The sequence below is a fragment of the Trichechus manatus genome, unplaced genomic scaffold, assembly GCF_000243295.1.
Source record: "Trichechus manatus latirostris isolate Lorelei unplaced genomic scaffold, TriManLat1.0 scaffold00019, whole genome shotgun sequence".
NCBI lineage: Eukaryota > Metazoa > Chordata > Mammalia > Sirenia > Trichechidae > Trichechus > Trichechus manatus.
In genome coordinates this window covers 17,939,069-17,956,599 of record NW_004443955.1, presented here as the reverse complement: position 1 = coordinate 17,956,599, position 17,531 = coordinate 17,939,069, and the positions used below count along the sequence as shown (strand labels likewise).

The 17,531-nt window shown below is 39.3% G+C and overlaps 1 long non-coding RNA gene across 1 annotated transcript in view; it reads right to left on the bottom strand.

Annotated features, from left to right (window-relative positions):
- The window catches only part of LOC105756070 (uncharacterized), a 52,802-nt gene that overhangs the window by 23,882 nt on the left and 11,389 nt on the right, over positions 1-17,531 (bottom strand). The window lies entirely within an intron of this gene.

The following is a 17,531-nucleotide window of genomic DNA, read 5'->3' as shown; positions in this document are numbered from 1 at the left end:
GAAAAAAAAAAGAAGAAATGACAAGGCAGCTAAATTTATTAAGGAGAAAGATCATTTTCTATATCCAAATTCATTATCATGAAACATCCTAATTTTATAGCATTAACAGAATTGTGCCCGACTTTTGGTCTTTCCCAAAATAAGAAAGACTATCTATGTGAACTTTGAATGAATTATGCATGCAACTTCTTAATGTTCACCCCTAACCACCATACATTAACAGTCAGAGAGGCAGGGATCCTAAACTCAGCTAAAATCGCTACTGAAAACAGCCATTAATCAGACTCGACTGAATGTCTAATTTGGTTCCTTGCTTACTCTTTATTTTTTCATTTTCCCTTTAAAGAGATCGTTCTTATCTGTCCTATACCAGTAATCAAAGGATGTGGATGGCGTTAAATGGCTTCCATTAAATGTACGATCACTTGTCATTTGTGGGATAATATTTAATTGAAGTATTTTTAAAGGCAGTACTTTTCTTAACATACACTGGCTTTTGTGAACTTATTAAGATGTGGTTGGGAAGAAGAAGAAAAAAGCTTGAACTGAGTGCCTGTTGTTGGTAGGTGCCTTCCAGTCAATTCCTACTCAAAGCAACCCTATGTGTTATACAGTAGAACACGCTCCATAGGGTTTTCTAGGCTGTGATCTTCCCAGGAGTAGATCACCAGGTCTTTCTCCCACAGAGCCTCTGGGTGGATTCTAACTGCCAATCTTTTGGCTAGCAGCTGAGCACTTTATTTATTGAGGGCCTACTATGTATCATACATTGGGACAGCTGAATCCATTCATTCACTGAAGTGTTTATGTTGTACTGAGTGCTTTCACACGTCTTTTCTGATGTTATCCTTACAGCATCACTATGAAGAAGTTTATTGCTAGACTCATGTTACAAGTGAGAAAACTGGCACTTAGAGATGTTAAACATTCCCAAGACACACAATTAAAAACCAAAACCAAACCCACTGCCATCCAGTCGATTCCAACTCATAGCGACCCTATAGGACAGAGTCGAACTGCCCCATAGGGTTTCCAAGGAGCGGCTGGTGGATTCGAACTGCTGACCTTTTGGTTAGCAGTCGAGTGCTTAACCACTGTGCCACCAGGGCTCCAGACACACAATTAGTATGGCGTAAAGTAGGAATTTGAACCCAGGCTTCACTTGCCAAACTAGAGTGCTTTCGATGATTATGAATAGACTTCATTGCTTACAACTGCTGAGGACTGAGACTTCAAGGAGTAAGAATTAAATCCTGGAGTCTACTGCAGCCGAGCCTTCAGGTCAGTGACCCCTGAACACTTACAAGTTTTGATTTGGGGATGTCTGAAAGGCCAAGAAATGCCTCCCAAAGAATAGCATCAGATAATATGCTGGAAAGCACTATGCAAGGTCAAATGAAGCAATTGTCATATTAGCATGAAGCTAAACAGTGACGTTATAATGAACACCCCAGACAGCATGTGCTTCAAAGTGGATAACCTCAGCATCTGTGTACCCTTGTTTTATGGATTTTAAATTTTCTGTATTTAAAGAGATGGTTCACTGGTTCTGAGATGATCCTCTAAATTTTGATAAATAAATGTTCTAAGGATTATCTATGGAGGATTCTTTCCCATACATAGCAAGGTTGGATGCAAAGTTCTATTTCATGCCCTGTAGCAGATCTTTTTTTTTTTTCCCATGCCCACTCTGGTTTAGCTACTTTCAAGACCCAGCCTGAGATCCCTAGGTTGTGGGACAAGGATAAAGAGTGTGGTGAGGATCTGGCTGCAGTTCTTAATGCTCCAGGGATAAGATTTCTTATGAAAACTGGCAGCTTTTTTGTTCTTCCTCAGCCTTTTTAACACACACGCAGGTCTCTCTGTTTAGCTGTGCCTGCTGTGGTTGGGACAGTACCGGGCTAAATTTATGCTGCTGACAATTCCCACTGAAGTGCCTCCATGGCCCAAAGTCAGTGGGAGTGTGTGTATGTAAGCACAGGCAGACCTTGGCCTGCTGAGTGTAATAGCATATCTGCCTTGGGAGATTATGGGTATGATATGGGCAATGCGTAATGGATAGGGCAGTCTGTGTACAAATTTCAAATGACTTGCTACACCCCTTTAGGATGGTTGCTGTCAAAAGTATTAGCACTTTACACACACAACAACCACGTCTTATATTACTGGTGCCCCCACCACCACTACCACACACACACACACAGAAGGGCTCCTTCCACGTCTCCCAGCAGGTAATTGCTGCAGGGGTATCTATTGAACACGTACAAAGGAGAAAACACCAGTGAATTTTGGTCTTTGAGCTCAACTGTATGAATATAGCAGGAGGAAAATACCAAATCCGTTTAAATTAGCATTGACTGAAGTTCCAAGGGAATTAAATGTAAAGGATATCTCTGGAAGATTTAGAGTTTCAACCTGATGAGAACTTGATTTCACTTACTGAAGCTGAACCAGGGGGAATGTTATGTCACTCTGCAAGTAAATCAAAACCTACCCTATGTCAACACTTTATTTTTGGTATTAATGGAAGGGTAGGGAGATGCAGAAACTTCTAAGCAGTGGATGATTTTTAAAGCGTTTATTTTTTAGCGTGTATTTTTTAATGAGTCTTCCTATGGCCTTGGAATCTGCAAATGTTTCAACAAAAAGAAGACCTGACTTAGAAACACTAAAATTCTTTGGGTAAACTCCTTTTCATGCTGAAAATAGAAAGCATCACCTCTCAGATCTGAACAAGCACAAATGAAACAGAATGCGTTCTCCTTTTCTCAGTTGAGAGTGGACTTACGTGTGTGACTTTTCTGGCCTTCCATGCTAGAGGGAGGCATGATAGATTGGCATCAGTAAAAGTACTGATGCTATTATCTTTGACAGAAACATTAGCAGCAGAATAGCCACCACGAAGAAGGTCTGAGATGGAATGTACACAACTTCTCTTTCCATGGTCAATGACCTCTTTGTTATGTAATATTGAAAATCTGTTTGCATTAAAAAACCATCACATTGATTATATTTTCTGTTTGCACCAGTGTCTAGAACACCATGTTCACATTGATTATATTTTCTGTTTGCATCAGTGTCTAGAACACCATGGAAATTCATTCACATATATACCTGAAATATTAGCACCAAATCTATTCCAGGCACAGTGCTAGGCTCTAGAGAAAACTTAAAAAAAAAAAAAAAACCAATGTCATCAAGTCAATTACAACTCATAGCAACCCTATAGGATAGAGTAGAACTGCCCCATAGGGTTTCCAAGGAGCAGCGAGTGGATTTGAACTGCCAGCCTTTGGTTAGCAGCTGAGCTCTTAACCACTGCGCCACCAGGGCTCCTAGGGAGACAGATATAAATAAAACACTCTCCCTGTCCTCAGGATCTTGTCTCAGTTTATTTTTTATAATAAATAGTGCATGCTATATGCTAGGCACTTATCTAAGTGCTTTACATTCATTAACTCATGTAATCATCATCACAACCATATATGATAAAAAGAAGAAAAAAGAAAAACCAAAACCATTGCCATCAAGTCGATTCTGACTCATAGTGACCCAATAGGACATAGTAGAACTGCCCCATAAGGTTTCCAAGGAGCAGCTGGTGGACTTGAACTGCCAATCCTTTTGTTAGCCACCAAGCTCTTAACCACTGCACCACTGATAGTTCCCTTATTATCTCCATTTTACAACAAGGAAACTGAGGCACAGATAAATTAAATAACTTGCACAAAGCCACACACCTGATATATGGGCAGACCCAATGTTTAAACCTAGAGCAATCTCGTTCCAGAGACCCTGTTATTAACCACAACTCATGAGCTAATTGAAGAAATAAACATATAACTATGGTATTTTCAACATAATTGCCAGTGGCATCGAAGACCCCGGAATCCTCAGAATCCTTGACTTCTGCAATATTAGCTCAATGACCTCTGAAAAACTACAAAAAACATGCTTGTCAATTTATAAAGAAACAAAAGATGGGAGAGGTAGACTCAAAAGCTACCAGAAAGCCAAAACAAAATGAAATTTAATGGGGATAAACATGAGACATTCTTAAATGCAATAAATCCCTTGTACAAGTCCCAGATGATTGAGATCTGATTCCACAGAATGGGGGTTCTTCCCTAACTCAGGGCTCTGTTAAAGTCAGTCACATGACACAGTGGAAGGCAGACATGGTCTGTAATGGTCACGTGACATCTGAGTATTTTATGGGTTTCTGGACACTTAATTTTTAAAAGACTTTGCAAACAAAGCCAAGGAGGAAAGCAAGTATCTGAGTCCATGTCACATGGGAAACTGGGAGATTTAACTAATAAATCCAAACCAGTGGATTGAGGAGGGTGGTATGAAAGTTATCTTCAAGTATTTTAATGTCTGTCATATAGGAAAGGAATGAAATTCAGTTGTATTGCTTCTGAAGATAGAATCTAACCCAATGGAAGGATATTCCAGAGACAAAGATTTTTGCTCCAAAGGAACGAAACTTTAAAAACAAACAAAACATTCTAAAAATAAAGCTCCCAACTCAATTTTTATTTTGCATTTCAAGGCCTTTGGACTGGGCACACCTCGATTTTGCTGAAGTCCTCCCCATTTCCTCTATCTTATACCCCGACCTTCACACATTTATGTTACCTGCCATGAATTTGCAACTGCTGGAAACTGCTCAATCAGCATCTGTTTGAGCATCTGCCAAACTCTAGACTTCTGGGATCAGTGGGAAGTTGAACTAATGCTTCCAAGCTCCCTTCCATGAGTGGGATTCCATGACTTCTTGATTCCATTATGGAGCCCTGATTTCCAAGAGATTTGAAAAGCAGATTATGCCAGTTTTATAGATGAAGAAATGTCAGAGGGCTGAGTAACCAGCCAGAATTAGGGGCAGACAATGTCTAACCTCTTACACCTCAATTCCTACTCACACTTGAATAACTACTTCTACACAATCAACTAAGTTACAGAGCAACTTAGTCCTAACCTTATTCGAGAAAATTAGTCTGGTCCCCTGAGGCCACTATATCATTTAGCTAAGAGCTTACTATCATTTCTAAGTTAATTTGTGAGTTAATTGTATCAAGATGCTTTGACGTTGCAGAAAATTGTAAATTGTTGAGATAAACCAGGGTCAGAAAAATCTGAAATTGAAAAGGTTTTTTTTTTTTACCAGAAAAATATGTTGACACATAGGAGTATAAAATGGTAGTATAATGAGTTGAATGATGACCCTCAAAAAAGATATTTCCATGTCTTAATCCCCAGAACCTATGAATGTGACCTAATTTGTGAAAAGGATCTTTGCAGATACAATTAAGTTAAGAATCTCAAGATGATACATCCTGATTTATCCTGTTGTTTTCACTGGGATCCCTCCAGTCAATTCCAACCCATAGCAACCCTCTGTGACAGAGTAGCACTGTCCCACGGGGTTTTCTAGGCTGTAATCTTTACTGAAGCAGATTGCCAGGTCTTTCTCCCACGGAGTGGCTGGGTGGGTTCGAACTACCAACCTTTCAGTTAGCAGCCAAGCGCTTAACTATTGTACCACCAGGACTCTTTGGTTTATCCTACCAAAGCTCGTTGCAGTCTAGTGAATTCCAACTCATAGCAACTCTAGTGTCATTTGCCAATGACAAATGTCCTAAAAAGAGACACACAGAAGAAAGAAACAGAAAAGAAGGCTATTTGAAGACAGGGCAGAGTTAAATATTAGGGTTATGCACCCACAAGCCAAGGAACACCGGGAGCCAACAGAAGTCAGAAAAGGCAAAAAAAAGATTCTCCCATAGAGCCTTTGAAGAGAACATCTTGATTTCAGACTTCTGGCCTCCAAAAAAAAAAAAAAAAACCATGAGAAAATACAATTTCTGTTGTTTTAAGCCCCCGGTTTGTGACAGTTTGTTACGGCAACCACAGGAAACTAATAGGGAGAGTGTGGTTCAGTGGTAGAGTTCTCACCTTTCATGCAGGAGAATTCCACCTGGGTTCAGTTCCTAGCCAGTGTACCTCCTGCACAGCCACCACCCATCTAACAGTGAAGGTTTGCATGTTACTATGATGCTGAACAGATTTCACTGGAACTTCTACACTAAGACAAACTAGGAAGAAAGATCTGGCAATCTACTTCCAAATTTCAGCCAATGATAACCCTAAGGATCACAACAGATCCCCAACCGACCATGGAGGTGGCTCATGGGGATGGTGCAGGACCAGGCAGCGTCTGGTTCTGTTGTGCATGGGGTCTCCATGTGTCGGGGGCCAACTCCACCACAGCCAACAACAGGAGACTAATACAGGCTTCAAATGGGGGTTGCCTCAGAAGACAGCCCTCAGTTAGGAGGACACTGGATTACTGGATTTAAAAATGTGCTTTCCAACTCTAAGATTCCTGCAATACTTCACCATCACCACCTCAACAGTAATTTCCATCTAAATGACTACCCAACTTACAGAGCATTAAAAAGAAAAGCTCAGTCCTTGCCTGTTTTTATTTCCAACTTGATGGTCTAAGGGTAACATTTAAAGTGGTTAAGTTGTTAGACCGCTGAATATATATGCACATGGCTACTGGTAAAATAATGACTTATCTTTTTCAACATTGCTGCATTTGGCAGAACTGTGCTTTTTGTATAGATGCCTCCCATGTCTTCTCCTTGCTATCTGACCTCCGTAGTTCTTTCCACCATGCCAAGGTCAAGTCCTTCACATCAGGATTGTGTTAAAAGAGGATGAATATTTTCAAAAACTCCTGAAATTATCAGGAATACAGAAAGTGGGGAGTGGTATTCCTTGGTAGAGGAAGAAAAGAAGTAAATCTCAATCTCAAACCAATTTAAACCTCTGTCTTAGGGTACGTTCTCTAGAGAAGCAAAACCAGTAAGTGTATAAATATATCTATAGACAGAGATTATATCAAGGAAACAGCTCACACAATTGTAGAGGCTAGAACGTCCCAAGTCCGTGGATCAGGGTAGAGGCCTCTCCCAAGTCACACAGCTGCAGAAGCTGGCAAGCCCAAGATCGGAAGGTCGGAGAGCAGGGCTCCCACTCACAGGCTGCGTAGATCAACGAATCTCAGGTTCGGCAGATAAGCTGACAGCTCAAGTCCCAAGAACGGGAGATGAGATGACAGGAAGCAGCCGCAGGATCCAGAGAGAGCAAAAAGCCAGAACGTCTGCTTATATACAGATGTGGGCCACACCCCCAAGGAGACTCCCTTTCATCTGATTGGCTACTCACAGTATATTCAATCATGAGAGTGATTACATTAAAACACGGAGAATCATGGCCCACCCAAGTTGACACACAATCTTAACAATCACAATCTCTATTAGCCTAGGAGTTTTGGCCAAATATTCTAGACATCTCTTTTTTTTCCCGCTACAGCTGTATTTGCCCAGATCTATGTCTAACCCAGGGCTTTGAACCAGTTCGTTCAGATTTGAACCTCTGCTGAGAATTTGCATTTCTACCCCAGATATACTGAACCAGAATCTGCATTTCTAACAAATCCCCAGGTGATTCTTATGTATAACTTCCTGGGAACCTGTTAGAAATGCAAATTCTCAGCAGGAGTTCAAACCAGAATGAACTGGTTCTAAGCCCTGGTCTAACCGTTCTCAGTAGGACATTTATCATAGTGATAACTTCACTGTCTACCCTTTATAACTGACTAATCCCTAATATATTGGAAAATTGAGTTAAATAGGAGTACTCAACGGGCACCTAACAACAAGAGCAGCAAAGGTAATTAAGCAGAAGATGACAAAAAACCAAAAACCGAAATCCATTCCTGTGGAGTCCATCCTGACTCATGGTGACCCCATGTGTTACAGAGTAGAACTGCTCTATAGGGTTTTCTTGGCTGTAATCTTTAGGAAAGCGGATCGCCAGATCTTGCTTCCGAGGTGCTGCTGGGTGGGTTCAAACCACCAACCTTTAGGTTAGTAGTTGAGCACCAACCATTTGTGCCCCCCGCCCCAGGGGAGCTTTTGTTTTCTAATTTTGTTTTGCAAAGATCATTTTTGAAGAGTGGCAAACTGAAAAGAAATACTTCCTGACACATACAATTAGCTTCTTCCTGGAGTGATAAAACCCATGGTTTCATTGTAGGGAATCTATGTGTTAAATGTCTGACCTGGAAGACAATATGCAGTTCCCCATTCACTGCAATTTTTAGGCAAGGAACAGCAGGGCTTTCTAGCTGCTTTTCTCTACACGCAGATACACAGGTCAAAAGAGAAGTCAACTTTAGGCTAAAATTTCTGTAATTTGCAATCAGAGCCAAGTGGCTCTTGGCTACGAAGTGTAAACAGAGTATTGCTGCCTCTTAATCTGGGTAATTGGTCCCAAATGCTGTTTGCCACTTTTCAGATCAGATGCTTTACATACTTCTTAAAGAACCTGGAACTTTTTTTCCTTTGGCAGGGAAAAGTTTGGAGTGTAACTCAGTCTTTTCATCGCACTAAAACTCCTATAAACAGCCACGTGACTTCATGTGAGGGACTGTAAACCCAGGGGGCTCGGGGCCTACTGGAGAGTTTCACTCCATGTTCTTGTGTTCCTCTGTCTACCGTTTGCTCCCACATACAAACTGACTGCTGGGTGTTCACTTAACACACACAGCGTTTGAGCCACCTCCTAGGGGATGCCAGGCATATTTCCGAGTGGCTGTGAATTGTTCCAGCGTAATGTGTTATGATCAGTCCATTCCTTGAGGGTAATGGGCTGTAATGAAGTTGACCTAAAACCAGTTGTTTTGTGACATCATCTTCTGAACAAAGTCATGGGGACTTTGTGGAAGAATAGACAGGGTGGTGTTTGGGAAGAAGCCTGGGTTTGGGAAGGAATTGGGAGACTCCAGGCTGTGTGAACTTGGGCAGATTACATAACCTCCCTGAGCCTCTGTTTCCATACCTGTACAGCAGAGCTTCCATATTAGGAAGAAAGGCCTGACGATCTACTTCTGAAAACCAGCCAATGAAACTCCTGTGGATGACAAGAGTCAGTTCCCCAACCAATCACAGACATTACACTGGACCGGACAGCTTTTCCTTCCATTGTGCATGGGGTCACCATAAATCAGGTGCCAACTCCATGGTATCTAACAATGACAACAAAAAAGAGATAATAATATATGCCTTGCAAACTCATCATGAGGATTAAATGAGATAGTGAATATAAGATTTACAGGGACAGTCCACATATTGTACTATGATATAGAGCCTTTTTTAAACCATATTCTTTTCAGCTAGCTTTCCATTTCAGCCTACACGAGGTAGTAAACTTTTTCTTTTTCCTGTGAATTCTCTGGCTTGAGCTTTAGTATTCCAAGGAAATATAGCTGTCATGTGGGTCTTTAAGAGAAGAATACAATTTAACAGAGTTCCCATAATTTGTTTTCCTTTCAGACCTTCCTCTCTACCTCTTTTCAACCTCCCTTATAACCTGTTCAGGTCCTCTTTTTTCTCTTGAATATTTCTAGAATGCTACCAAGTTCTCTATTAATTATTGCTTAGCCAAGTTCTACTTATTTAGTTCCTTTGGTCTTTACTCCTAAGTCAATCTCTCACAGTATCGTTTTTATATTTTTTGGGGGTGGGTGGGTACAGTTTATATCTAATGCTTTAGAATGAAGATATTTTACTTATAATGTATTTTTTTAAGTGAAAGCTCAGCAAAGACTTATGGGAGCCTGGGGAAACCAACTCCCTTCCTACTTCTGGGACGAGAAGATTAGACAAAAGTGACCTTCTCTACTTTGGCTTTGCTCATTTGTCCCTCCCACTTATAGTCCATAGCAGTTTGTTGCCCAACCAATACAGTAATTATATTTTCTCTAGAGAGGCACCGTGGTACAGTACTTAGTACAGGGATTCCAGAGCTAGGCATCTTGGGGTTCAAATCCAAGTGCTACCTACCACTTACTGGTAGGATAAACTTGAGCAATTTTCATAACTTCCCTCTGCCTGGTTTTTCTTGTCTGCAAAATGGAAACAATAGTGTTTGCCGGGTAGTTTTCTTGTAAAGTATGTTGAGTTAATACATATACAGTGCTTAGAACAGTGCCTGGTTATAGTAAGCACTCAAGAAATGTTAATTTATCTCATCTAGGTTCTCCTTTTTCAAAACTGTGTATATCTAACAATCCAAGGACTGTCAGTTTCCCCTCTGGTCGCTCAGACATGGGCATCTTTTACTGTACATCACTGAACATTTTCTTCATATACTGTTCTTCCGCACTTCAGAATATCACAGTAAATATGAAATAGAATAAGACAAAACAATTCCAAAAGCATCTTCCAGTTCTCCTCTCCCTAATCCATCATCTATTCATCATTGGCTAACCTGGGATGAAAGTTTTATTATGAACCCAAAACACAACCATAGTTTACCCTGAAGTTAGTGAATCTGGGTTAGGTTTATGAAAACCTGGTTTGAATTTTAGGTGAACCTCCTTTCCACTCTCAAATGCCAGGAAAGGATTTATAGTTTCAGGTGGATACCAAATGAAACTTGGTTAAGTTCATCTGAGTTTTACTTTGAGTTTGTCATTTGAATGAACTAAAATTTCATACAGCTTTAATCCCCTATATTTACGGTTTTTCTGCCATTTTCACCTCAGCTGATTAAAAAAAAATTTTCAAATAGAAATTAAGACATGCTGTTCACTATTTGAGCATGTTGCAATACAGGTAGTCCTCAACTTACGACAGGGTCCTAGTCCTAGGACTCCATCGTAAGTCAGTTCTGACTTAAGTCGAATACTTTTTTTTTTTTAATTTTCATTATTATTGCCTTTCATTATCAGTATCTTTATAAATCCAATCTGTGAACATCTGAGAATGATAACATCAGCAAATTATGTGCTGTAACACTGTATGTAGTACATATTACTAAGACATACAAAAGAAAAAAAAACATGGTCATAAATGTGCTTCCTCGTAACTCGAATGCTTTGTAAGTTGGGGACTATCTCTATTATAGATCTTATACATCCTTTTGTCTTAAAAATAAATAATTATGAGGAAAACATCGTATTTTATAATATGAGCTTAATGAGTTAAGCCATTTTGCAGATATCCCCCTTTATTTAATATTGTATTTATTTGCCATGAAAATCCAAATTGACCAGAGAGCAGTTTGCAAATTTGCAGTTAGCAAAATTATCTATTTCTGTCAACATTTAAAGATCTGCGTAGCATCATCTCTTATCCATGGCTCAGTTAAACTGTGACTTGAACATCAAATTTGTATAATTTAAGCATTTCATCCCCCAGAAGTCAGAAGCCCAGACTTTAAGCTAGCTAATTTCCTCAAATTATATGCTAGAGGTTTGGGAAGATTTAAGGATAGATCTTTTATGTCAAAATGATAGGTTCACAGTTCTTGATTGATGATTTTGTGCATATAAATGATATATGCCCATTAGATAAAGGGGACTTCTGGGATGAGAAGATTAGGCAAAAGTGAGCTTAGAGAAATTGCTAAATCCTACGTTTGCAGAAATATGGGCTACATGCTTCCAGTTTCTGTTTTATTATGACACAATAATCTTAAATAACCTAAGTATGAGATTAATACAGTATACCAATGAGCCCCGAAAAGAAAATTTGCCTAAAACTATATTTCTTACTCCAACAGTTAAGTGGAAGCTTTGTAGTTACATTACTCTGAATATCTGCTTTTTCATTTAAATGAAATTATCCTGAATAAGATTTTTCCTTAAGAAATGTGCACTATACTTATAAAATTCCCCAAAATACTACTGATACCTCACAAACTGACCACAATTCATGTTATTAAGAAGACTAAAATCTGGGAACACAAAAAAAGTCAAGAATTTTTTCTCCTTCTAGTTTGTTGTCCCGAAACTATGACTCATAAAAATAAACTTCACAACATCTTTGAGAATCCCAAGGAACCCTGGTCAAGATTTTTTTGGCTAGGAAAGAAAGCAGTTTTGATATTGAAAAATTTGGCCTCTCTCACTGAATCCCCCAAAGGGAAAAACCAGCTAATCTTAGAAAGCTGGTAAATGTAAGTGATTCTCTAATCCAGCTTAGTCCTCAGTCATGTTTAAAAATATAAACAAATAGTAGGGACTGGGAAAAGGCATAAAAAGTTTAAAAAATAACTCAAAATAAAAAAATCAAGCATTCCTTTAAAAAGTTTTTCTGTTTCTAAATTAGAGTATGAACAGCATCTTACTGGAAAATAGCAAATTTGTGCTGGCATGCTGCACATAATGATAACAAAAAAAAAGTCCACTTAATGTATTCTATCACCAGATCATTTAAAACAGTATTTGACATTAGATTCTTGTTGGTCAAGTATTCTAGGTGTCATCCCGGACAGCAAACCAGCTAAATGTGGACACATATATACAGAGGCACAAACACACATGTAACATACAATTGTGTGCCTGCCTGTGCATGCACACACATGCACACGTGAGCACCCACAAACATATATACACAAAACCTGACCAGGCTCTGCTCTGGGTCCTTGATAACTCTGGTATATTGTTAGTTCTAGAATGAATTTTAATCTATGTGGTTTGAAAATAGGAGGCTTTTAAATATGCTGCATACAATTTGTGATGGTCATCTCTAAAATGCTGCTCCATTATCCTTTTCCATTTGGAATGAATGAGGCTAATTAATTTCAGGCCATACTTGATGAGGTCAGCACCATACGAGGGGTGCGTGCTAGACATTCCTAATCTCTTTCAGCTAAGAGTGATGAATTAAAGATGAAGCATGCCTTTTCAGGCCTAATTTAGAATGTATATCAAAAAAACCTACAGCAAATAATACTATACCCTACAACAAAGGAAAACTTGTTCTCTCAGGCTCCCTGAGATGTGTTGATTTTAAAGACATTTGCAGTCCCCGTTGGAATTCCAGCTGTGGATGGGTGAACATATCGAGAACACCAAGCTCTCTTCTCACACATGGCCATGTGGACAAAAAGTGGGATTAGAAAAAAGAAAACAGAAACAAAACACAACAATTAGGGTTTGATCCCTTGTGTATTCAAATTCCACCTACACATTAGGCATTTTTTTCAGAGCTACTGGACTGACAAAGATCCCAAATTAGCAATACCTGTATTCAAGCAATGACCACCCAGCTCTGCTGGGACATTTCAAAGCAACACGCTAAATGAGGCAGTCCGTTGTTTTTAAAGCAGATATCCTAATGAGGCTTATTAGGTTTTTCCATGTCTCTATTTTGAAAGCCAATAGAGATTGACCAGGTAGATAATGTGATACCTTTTATTAAGCCAAGAAAGAAAATGTAATACAGATGCCTCCAGGCCAAAATGTTCTTATGAAAGTTAATGCTAAGCCAACTTCCTAGTTGTGAAAAAGGAGGTACTCAATGACCTAAACTTGAAAGAGAAGAAGGAATTAGTCATAACTTTTCAAAGATGACTACTACAAATCCCTAAGGGTGGCAAGGAAAGTAGTTCAGCCCAGAGATTAGAGAATACACCTTGCAAAAAGTATTTCAGCACACCTAGCAAGATATATCCTGACAAGTTATTCTAATGAGTCTCCAACTTGTGGCCACGAAGGCTCTAGTCTTTGGATCCCAGTAGCCCTCATTAGAACAAAGCTGCTTCGAATTAGGTCCAATCTACATGCTGAATCAATCTTTCATTTTTCTGATTGCTTCTGAAAATATTTATATTTCTTAATAATGCACATTTTGTCTTGCAACTTCTGATTAAACCCAGACGGGGGCTCCCAAAGCAGGGACTGTATGTGGAAGAGTGATCTGGGACAGAAAAAGGAAGATAAATAACAGGTTTTTTGCATTGGGGAACTATTAGAGTATATAAATCTAGCAATTTTGGTTATGTAAGCATCAGACAAGGGTAGTAATAAATACAGATTGGAGTGTTATAGTGGCCAAGTGGAGATTATATAGACTATCCTTATTGTTCCATGATTCTCCATTGCTACTTCAACTATTTGGCAGGTTAGCTTTATAGATTTTATTAAAAATTATTGTAGCAGAAATCTAGGAAAATTTCATATTACAACCAATAATAACCGACACAAAGTATCATGTCATAAAATAGAGACATAGTTATAGTAGGGATGTCCAATTCATCTCAAGTGTGTTTTTGTTGAATAAGAAGCAGAGGGTAGGGAAGAAGGGGGGTGGAAGGCCCTGGTTTGGGGGTCAACAGAAAAAGGGTCCAGTTTTGTCACTAACCATCTGAGTGAACCTCTCTAGATGTCAGGTTTTTCTTCTTACTTTTATCTGAAAATTAAGAGAGGCAAAGATTTTTTCGCAAGGCTTTACAGTTTTCTAAAGGACTATGCTTGTCTTAAGTACTCAGTGCTCTCTTGAGGCAGAGAGGAAGAAAATAAAGACTTCATCCAATACCGAGTGTCCCAAATGCCAGTCTTCCAGAGGTGGGAGCCAGGCCTTCTCACTGGTCCCTGAAGGTCACTCGTTCTCACTTGCTGCCTCAACAACAGCCATTGCCACTCTGTTCCTCTCTTCCTTCCTCTTTGTGACTATGAGAGAGAGAAGCAGCCAAGTGCAATGTTTATAGTTTCATTTGGCCCAACCATCCCATTTTAGAGATGAGTAAAATAAAGGCCCAAGAGGTTGAGGTCACATACTTAGTAACTGGTAAAGCTAGCATTCACATCCAGGTCTCCTTATTTCCAAACCAGGGTCTATTCTGCTACCGCACACTGTCACCACACCTGAGGGATTTTTATTATTTGAAAGTAAGTGGGATTTCTTGTGACTACTCAGAACAATTCAAGACTCCTTACAATTGGAAACAGGACATAGAAGAAGGCAGAGGCTTTACATTCAGCCTTCCTGGATTCGAATAACATGTCCACAACTTACTAGATATGTGAGTTTCAGGCAAGTCCCTAAGATCCCCAAGCCTCAGGGATTGCTTTGTTTTTTGTTTTCTCGTGGAACGGAAGTAGTAGTCCTCGACTTATGACAAGGTTCCGTCTGACAACTGTCACGTCGGTTCTGACTTAAGTCAAATATCTCTTTTTTGTTTAGTTTTCATTATTATTGCCTTTTGTTATCAGTATCTTTATAAATCTGATCTTTGAACATCTGCGAATGAACATCTGAGAATGTCGATAACATCAGCAAATTACTTGCCACAACATTGTATGTAGTACATATTGCTAAGGATAAGACGTACAAAAAAAATACAGATGGTTGTAAGTGTGGTTCGTTGTACACGAATACGTTGTAAGCCAGAAACTACTTGTATTTCCATTTCTAAGAGGAAAAAATAGATATCTACAACAGAGAACTGTTGTATAGAGATTAAATAAAATAATATGCTGGGATATATTGCATAATATGTATCAGTACTCTATCATCTCATATGCATGTGAAGCTGGACAATGAATAAGGAAGACCAAAGAAGAAGTGATGCATTTGAATTACGGTGTTGACAAAGGATATTGAATATACCATGGACTGCCAGAAGCATGAACAAATCTGTCTTGGAAGAAGTATAGCCAGAATGCTCCTTAGAAGCAAGGATAGTGAGACTTCGTCTTGCCTACTTTGGGGATGTTATCAAAAGGGATCTGTCCCTGGAAAAGAACCTCATGTTTGGTAAAGGAGAGGGTCAGCGGAAAAGAGGAAGACCCTCAAGGAGATGCATTGATGCAGTGGCTGCATCAATGGGCTCAACCATGAGGATGGTTGTGCGTGGGGTCACTGTGAGTCAGAACCGACTTGATGGCACCTAACAACAACAACATACCAGTACTGGTATATAGTAAATGTTAGCTGCTATTCATATCATCATCATCTTCTTCTTCATTTACATAATAACTTGGAGTGAAAAGATCATGAAAGGAACGTAGGAGACCTAGGTTCAAATCCTGACTGTGCTCCTCTTAGCTCCATGACCTCAGATAACTTGCTTAACCTCTCAGCTTCAGTGTCCTTATCAGAAATATGGGGCTCAAAATACCTGCCTGTACAGGACTTGAGTAAAAAATAAATGAGTCATGCATATGCGAGCACTTTTTTAAAAAATAGTAATTGTTAACTACCACAGAATCAACCCCTGACTCACAGCGACTCAATGCACAATGGAACCAAACTCTGATTGGTCCTGCATCATCCCTGTGATTGGTAGCAAATCAGATCGTTATGATCCATAAGGTTTTCATTGGCTGATCTTCTGAAGTAGATCTCCAGGCTTTTCTGCCTAGTTCTTCTGAATCTGGAAGCTGTGCTGAAACCTGTTCAGCGTAATAGAAACACACAAGCCACCACTGACAGATGGGTGATGGCTGGGCTTGCCATACATTGACCAGGAATCGAACCTGGGTCTCCCTCATAGAAGGCTAGAATTCTACCACTGAACCACCACTGCCCTCCATTAGCAGAGACTTGTCTAAATACAAGGGTTGATAGTTTTATTACTGATATTATTATTCCTTGGTTGGAAAGTCTCTGGATGCTTAGAGTTGGTTAACAGATAATAAAAACAGATCATGCCCCTATTTTGCTTCTCAAGTAAATCACCTTAAAAACGAGTTATAGAAAACACCATTAAATCATAAAAAGAATAAATGCATTTCCTCAATTATCACCATCATCCATTCAATCCTATTATACTGCTCCTCTACCTAAACTTGCAATTCTCTCATAATTTTATCTTACCAGAGGGTTAGACGAAGATTAGGTGGTATGGTTTAGAACAAGAAAACAGCAAACCCCCTTTCTTCTTTGTCTTCCAAGTAAGGGAGAGAAAAATCTAAAATAAAGTAAAAAGAACACATTTTATGAAACATTAAATGGTGACAACCAAGAAGCCTTCATACCATCGTTAAAAATACCGTCAAACTTTATGGTTGACCAGCTGTCTATTGTGTGTGAACTTAAAAATACATTCATTATTGAGATATACATTTGTTTAAGCTAAAAAGACATCATGGGATTGAGGCTTGTTTTGTGAGTGGGATTATTGAAGAGTTGGGGCCTAAACGTGTATGTCTATTTTTTAAAAAAATTTCTGATTGCAGATAACTTCTCAATTTGATTTAGTGTCGAACGATAGTGATGGGGTTGATAAGTGAGCATTCATCGGTAATTCATCTTGTGCTGGTAGAAATTTACAGCAAAGCGGTGCTTTCCCAACAGTGACAAGCCCTATTAATCTTCTTCAGACACATTTCAATAGGTGTTCCCATCTGTGGCCAACATCTAAACACTCTGGCATCACCGGCGACTCAGAGACACCTTCATTTCAAGTTACACTAGTGAAAATGTGATACTAGATTGTACTCTATTTTTTAACCTAATTCTCTCTCTTCATTCAATTAGCCTTTCTTGCCTGGATTTTCTGCTCATGTGTAACATCATTTCCCAGGGAGAGCACTCACAGATTTAGTTTCTTAGAGATGCACAATCTCGCTCAAGGTTAACAACCAACAACTTTTTTACAAATTAAATTGCATAGATTCCAGTTCTGACAGTTATTGGTCTCTGATCACATGTGTCCTG